A 7,711-nucleotide genomic window follows, 5' to 3' on the forward strand; every position below is an offset into this window, starting at 1 on the left:
CATGCGCAACATCCTATAGGTTCTGTACTGGAATTAGTCAAGTAGTTCACCTGTTTCGAGTCTTCGGGTTTTTCCGAGTCATTCGTTCATCACGTGACAGCCCCATAAGCTTTAACCAATGCAGTGTGAGCCGGAAAGAGACTTAATAATAATAACCAACTCTTTGTTTCCTTTGTTACAACATTCAGTGTTATGGAAAAGAACCATAATGACAGCAGAAATTCACATATTTATAAACTGTAAGTAAAAAGCTACAATTTGAGACCAGAAACGCATCATGTAACTGTAAGAGTAAATAATAATTATAATAATGATGATAATAATAATAACTATGCACCCGTTTGTAAGGAAGCTTGTAAATTAACTAATTTCTCTATCCAATGCTGTCACGTCACGTGACAAAAGAACGAACGATTCGAAAAACTCGAGAGATGAACTAATCAATTCTCTTTCCGACTCAGACTGCATTGGTTAAAGTGTATAGGGCTGTCACGTGATGAATGAACGACTCAAACCCGAAGACTTGTCAGATAAGAGGTGAGGTGAGCTAATCATAGACTGAAGACCCAGGTAAACAATGAACTCATCTTTTCTGTTTCTTATAGCAGTTTTGTATTGTTTGTAGTGTGATCAACGTTTGTGTAAGTAGTAGACGTGTTAGGGAAGTAACACGTAACATTTTAATTATATTTTGCTAAAATGAACGAAATGACTCGAAAAAAGATTCGTTCATTTTGCTGAACGAGACTCAAAGGTCCGAGTCGGTAAAACGATCCAAACTTCCCATCACTAGGTCGAATGCGTTCGAGCAGCCACAAAAGACCACGTACTAGGGATGAGCGTATCGATCCGAAGTATCAATATATCGATACTGACGCGAGTATCGAAAGTATCGATACTCAAACAAAAAATATCGATATTAAGGTGTGTTTTATTTACCAGTGATTTTGTTTATTTAACAAAAAAATAATAATGTGTACAATATGCATTGAATTGGATGAATAACCTTTGTTAGCGAGTAATTGTGTATGATAGAACTATTTTCCTGCTCATCTGAACACGCAAATGTTGCAAAACAGAACTAATCAATCACAGAGAGCGTTCACTCACTTCTGATAGTACATTCAAATTCAAACAGGGCGGATTTTCCCAAAAGTATCATAAGAAAGCATTAAAGCTTTTGGGAAAGGCAGCCCTGAACAATGCTTATCAGAGGACAGAAGGACAGAGTTATTTCACAATAAACAAACTGAAATTGTAGCCTACATAGTTTGTGCAATTACAGTTATTTAAATTGGACGTTGAAAGATATTATTGATCATGTTCTATTCTGTAATGTTAATAGAATAAAAAGGTTGCATTTTATGCATGCAACAGCCTGTCACTGGCAGTCCCTTATGAAAATGAACCATGGTTTTACTAAAGTGACCATAGTTCAACTGTAGTATTTATAGATTTGAATCATGTGTAAACAAAAATATAACCTAATAAGTTACAATTAAGGCGTATTGAATGTTAAAAATGCGTTTTAAACAAAGTTAAGTGCTTATCATTACCCATTTTACTCTTAGTAATTTAATAATTTCATAATTTAAAAGTTTAGTTCAGAAGTATCAAATCGATAACGACGATACTGCCTTGAAAAATATCTGTATCGTATCGAAAACAAAATAAGTGGTATTGCCCATCCCTACCGCGTACTCTCCGACCTTCTGACCTAATACACGTGTAATCATTGCGAGATGTACAAGGATGCACGCTTATCAGACGGGATTTAAACTTTGATGGGCCAAATCAGAAGTATGCCCATCCTCTTGACATAATCAGCACCACGGGCCACAGTAGCCCCTCACTGCAGAACACAAGATCCAGGGGGCATGGTTGGATCCACATCTAGGGGGTGGAGATTGGTAGGTTTAGGCGTGGAGATGGGTGGGTTTAGGGATCAGGGGGTGGAGACGGGTAGGTTTAGGTATATGTAAGGTAGGGCTGCACGATTATGACAAAAATCATAATTGTCGATTATTCCTTTGAAATTGTAATTGCGATTATTAATTTACGATTAAATGAATGATGTTTACACTTTTGTTTGAAGCAACTGCATGCCATATTTTTTATCTTATTATTATCAATGTTGAAAACAGTTAAGCGGCTTCTTATTTTTGTGGAAACTGATACACTTTTTTCCTGGATTTTTTCTTATTAGAATGATCAAAAGAACAGCATTTATTTTTAATACATATATATATATTTGTAACAATGTAAAAAAAAATCACTTTTGATCAGTTTAATGGTGAGTAAAAGTATTTATTTCTTTACAAAAAATTATATATGTCAGAATATTAGAATGATTTATGAAGGATCATTGGGCACTTAAAATTCACAGGAATAATTTTTTTAAATTGTATTTATTCGAAAAGAGCTATATTAAATTGTAATAATATCTCACAATATTACTTTTTACTGTTTTTTTTATTAAATAAATACAGCCTTGGTGAACATTAGAGACTTCTTTCAAAAAGACAAAAATATTACTCACCCCAAACCTTTCAACAAAAATGTTCTATTAGGTATCTAAAGTTAACATTTTACCAGCACTACCTCAGTTAATATTTCAATTTCTCCTCCAGAAATATGGTTTTAACTCAAATTAAATGAAACATTACAGTGAAAAAGTAAATAAATACACACACTCCTCATTTTTTTGCAGCCTACCAGGTGGTGGGCAAATGGAAAATATTTAAGGAAATGCTAAACTCATCCTAACTATTTTCCCTTTTCATTTATTTCTGAACGTAGTTCCACATTTTTTCCCCTCTGCGCAACATGCTAATGAGAGGGTGTTCATTTATAATCACTAATTTATTTTATTTATTTGCCTACTTTAATCACATGTTTAATTATTTCTATATGTATTTAAACAAGAATTTGTGTATTTATACAGACATTTATTTATTTGCATAATTTTTCATTTATTTGTGTATTTATTTATTTATTGTTTTTGCAGGTTTCGTCCTCCATAATCTGCTATCAAACTAGAGGAAAGTAGAAGGAAGTAGTTCTTTAAGCCACTTCATACCAGTCATCTCATGATGACCATGGGATACTGATATTACAGTTGTCTCTAGCTGGAAACTCAATCGGGTTACAAAAAAATGACGTCAGGAAACGACACTGGCCATTTCTTTGGGTCGTTTGTAAAGTCACAGATACTGTACGGACAATACAGCTCAGTTTTTTATGTATCTTGCTCTGTTAAACGGAAAAAGTGACTTTACGTAGGCTATACTGGATTTACACCATGCATTTCCTGTCAGCGGGAAAGCCGCGACCCCAGCTATGACATGACCCCGACCAAGTCCATGGTTGACACCCTCTCATTAGCATGTTGTGCAGAGGAAGAATAAATGTGGAACTACATTCAGAAATAAATGAGTGATCAAAGGAAAATAAATAGGATGAGTTTAGCATTTCCTTAAACATTTTCCATTTGTCCACCAATTTATTTGATTTATTTGCCTAATTTAATCACATGTTTAATTATTTCTATATGTATTTAAACAAGAATTTGTGTATTTATACACACATTTATTTATTTTATATATATTTATTTATTGTTTTTGCAGGTTTCGTCCTCCATACCCTTCGATATTGCAAATGCAGAAAAATGAATTAAAACGTGCTTTTTATAAGTCTAAGTGAATTTACTTTAATAAAATATAACTTATTTGTAAACTTAATTTGATTCATAATTTGGTCAATATATGTGGACAAATAAGGCTAATCGCACTTGTGCAATTACAAGTTACATTATTTTAAACAATATATAGGCCTGAACGGTGGTTGCTTTCTATGACAGTCGTTTCTTTTTTGCTGTGCTTGAGTCTGAAACTATTCCCACTCTGTAGTACACAGATCTAGAGTTGGCCTTAAACACCTTGGTCAAAAACTTCCATTCAGCATCGCCTATTGACGCTGACATGCTCACAGCCCAGGAGTTCCAGAGCAGGATCTCCAAAGAGATGCCCACCATGGTGAAGGTAAGTCAGGACCTACAATCCAATCTTAAGTACATTTCAGTCTCTCAAAACCTATAATATCAACCTAAAAGCTATATTGCCATAATCAACAATGGTTTACTTCCTAGCTAACAGAGAACATTCTCAGAAATTTGGCAAAACATTTCTTTGAACATATTTTTGTTAGCTGGGTTGATGCCATTTTGTCTAGGACAAACCAAAATAACAATGAAAATAAATATGAGATAAGAAGCGCAAATAGATTTTCTGGAATAAACACAATTATCATAATAATTTTTGTTTCCCACACCCTTTATTCTCTTCCAGACAGCAGGGGACCAGGAAGGACTTAACAAACTCCTGGCGGACCTCAACGTGGAGGAGGGGAAGGGCGTCACATTCAAGGATTTTTGGCGATTGGTTGATTCTCTGGCCACTGCTCAGTTTGGATTGCAGAGCAAAGAGAAACAAATGAAATGTGTGAAATGTAGTCTGATGTAAAACCGGCCCTGAGCAAATCAGTCCGATCAACATTACGTGGATGTCCACCACAGCCCTGAGAAAACACGTCCAATCAGCAACTTCTATTACCCATCACTCTCTGCAATACTGTACATGTCACTCTGTTGGTCATTTCGGTAGGTCTTATCATAATTAAGTGTTGTTACAGAGCTTCCTGAATGAATACCCAACAAGTCCTTACGACACAGACTTCATGACATGAGTAATCTCTACCATGCAGATAACATAAGATCTACTGGCTAATTTACTTCCTCATTTGTTCTGGTGCTGCAGGTTTTTTTGTATTATTGTGTCACTTTCAACCTGCCCAATCATTCTTTTTTTTTTTTACTTTTGTTTTTAATATAAAAAATAGGAAATAATTTGTTATGTATTTTATGTGACAAATGTGATCATATTTTATATAACTGTGGGCCACATGTCTGTTTGTTCAGACTGACATGCATTGCAAAAGAGATAATGTTAGGAATATATTGTAGAGGGAAGTAGAGATGTGACACCACATATTCTGTACTGTATTTGACTTTATGGTAACATAATGTGATTATCTTTGTTGATACTATTAAATATATGCTAAAGGTTTCTGAGTCTGAATAATCTATAAAGTCTATAGGTGTAATGATTACACTCTTAAAATTGATAGAGATGGTCTTTATTGATCTACTTACTACTTACTAATCCTGATGTTAAAGTGTCCCAAAGACCATTTAAATTTCTATAAAATATATCAAAAAGCTATCAAGGTGAAACTTCATGATTATCTAAACGGAACCATAACTAACTAAAAAAAGTCTTGATAACAAAACGTTCTACATCACTTATGTTTGTGTTCTCAAAGACCCTAGATATAAAACATAAAAGTAATGCTGGAAGAGAGGATCTAAATGTATTTTTAATACCGTTATAAGTTGTGATGCAGAGAATACTGGTAGTCCAAGCCTCTACTCGATTCAGTTGAGAACTGTTTATGAACACTATTTATTCATATCACACATTTAAGCTAAACATTCATAACTTATGGTGTACACTATACAGACCCCATGCTCACGGCGTCCAGAACACCAATATTCAGTCTGGACATCTGAGATTTTGGTATGGAGAAAAACTTTTTTGATTTCTTTTATTGTATTGTTTTTTGTGCATGTGTTTTTGCTGGGGTCAAATTTACCTCAAACAGAAATAATGTTTTTCAGAACTAAAGATGTATGAAATGAAAAGAGGTTAATTAGTTTTACATATACATCATAACACGAGGGTTTAACTTAAAGTTAAAACATAAAAAAAAACACAGTTGCTGACATGGAGATAACAGAACAACGTGCCCTCTGTGACTTCACACATCTGTGATGCCTCAACGTTAGAGCGAGGAGCTCTAACCACAAAAGCACAACATCACGTTGCTGGAAGATGCTGGTGCAACTAATGACGGTTTGTGGTTAATCACCTTTATGCTAGATACTTTATAGCTTCTTAAAATTGGTACACCTTATTTCTCTCCTGTCTTTTGCTCCTCATTCATTTCTAAAATCCATTAATGTTCACTATTTAACAACTGATTTTTAGCTCTATTTGGCACATTTTTGTGTTCTGCTTTGTACTCTGGGCTGTTGTTACATGTTGTTACTCTGCAGCTCTGAGCATATGAGAACTTTTCTGGTCAAACTTGTTGAAAGACAATGGTACATTAATTCTAAAATCCATTAATGTTCACTATTTAACAACTGATTTTTAAAAAGTCAGCTCTATTTGGCACATTTTTGTGTTCTGCTTTGTACTCTGGGCTGTTGTTACATGTTGTTACTCTGCAGCTCTGAGCATATGAGAACTTTTCTGGTCAAACTTGTTGAAAGACAATGGTACATTAATTCCTTGAAATAAATACAATATGAAACCATTTCTACTTTCACTTCCTCCATTTTCTCTTGTTTATATGTATATATCAGTCAGTGTGACCCAGATCTGACTGCAAAGAACAGAGGTACATGATGTCTCATTAAGCTGCATATCTGCATACCAGTTCTAAGTGTCTTAAATGTTAATTTAATGGCTAAATGAAAAATAAACGTATATATTTGTAGAAGCAATAACTTGAAGTGATCATTTTCTGTATGACTTTATCAGTCTTTCACATCGTTCTGAAGGAATTTTGGCCCAATCTACTTTACAGTGTTGCTCCAGTTTATTGAGGTTTGTGCACATTGTTTATGCACAACTTTCACCACAGCATTTCAGTCAGGATGAGGTCTGAACTTTGACAGGGTTTGCAACACCTGGTTTCTTTCTTTTTCAGCTGTTCTGTTGTAGATTTACTGGTGTGCTTGGGATCATTGTCTTGTTGTATGACCCAATCTTGGCCACGCTTTAGCTGTTGGATGGTTGGCCTCACATCTGACTCTAGAATACTTTGGTATCCAGAGGAGTTCATGGTCGATTCAATGACTGAGAGGTGCCCAGATCCTGTGGCTTAAAAAATAAGTCCCAAATCATCAGCACTCCACCAGCATGTTTGACTTTTGTTATGAGGTGTTTGTGCTGACATGCTCTTTAGGTTTTCACCAAATGTGGCGCTGTGCATTATGACCAAACAACCCCACTTTGGTCTTGTCTATTCAAAGGTCTTATGGTTTGTTCAGATGCAACTTTGCAAACCTAAACCGTGCTGCCATTTTTTTTTTAAGATAGAAGAGGCTTTCTTCTGGCAAGCCCTCCAAACATGCCATACTGGTCCCATATTTTTCTAATTGTACTGTTATGACTCATGAACTTTATCATTTAACATGTTATAGATAAAATCTATATGACCACCTGTTATATTATTTCTTTATTTCTCAGTCTCTTTGCACGGCTGTGGAAGGAGTAAGAAACACAGATGGAATCTCTGTCTGCAAAGAGTTTATTGTTTACCTTCAGAGTTTATTGTCCAAGCTTGTCCAGCTTTTATAACCAAATCTCAGCTTAAAATACAATATATAAGCTTTTATGTTTTCAAAGGATGGTGTAATGATCATCCAATGAGAATATACATTACATCCTATATAAATGTAATACCAAAACAAAGCTTTATATGGTAAAGAACAGATGTCCTGGAAACAGATATCCTCATCTGGATAATTCTAAATTTCCTTTTCTAGGCTGGTTTCCAAGAGTAATAAATGCATGAATTATATGCA

This window comes from Sinocyclocheilus grahami, unplaced genomic scaffold (assembly GCF_001515645.1).
Source record: "Sinocyclocheilus grahami isolate Dianchi unplaced genomic scaffold, SAMN03320097.WGS_v1.1 scaffold366.1, whole genome shotgun sequence".
In the NCBI taxonomy this organism is placed as follows: domain Eukaryota; kingdom Metazoa; phylum Chordata; class Actinopteri; order Cypriniformes; family Cyprinidae; genus Sinocyclocheilus; species Sinocyclocheilus grahami.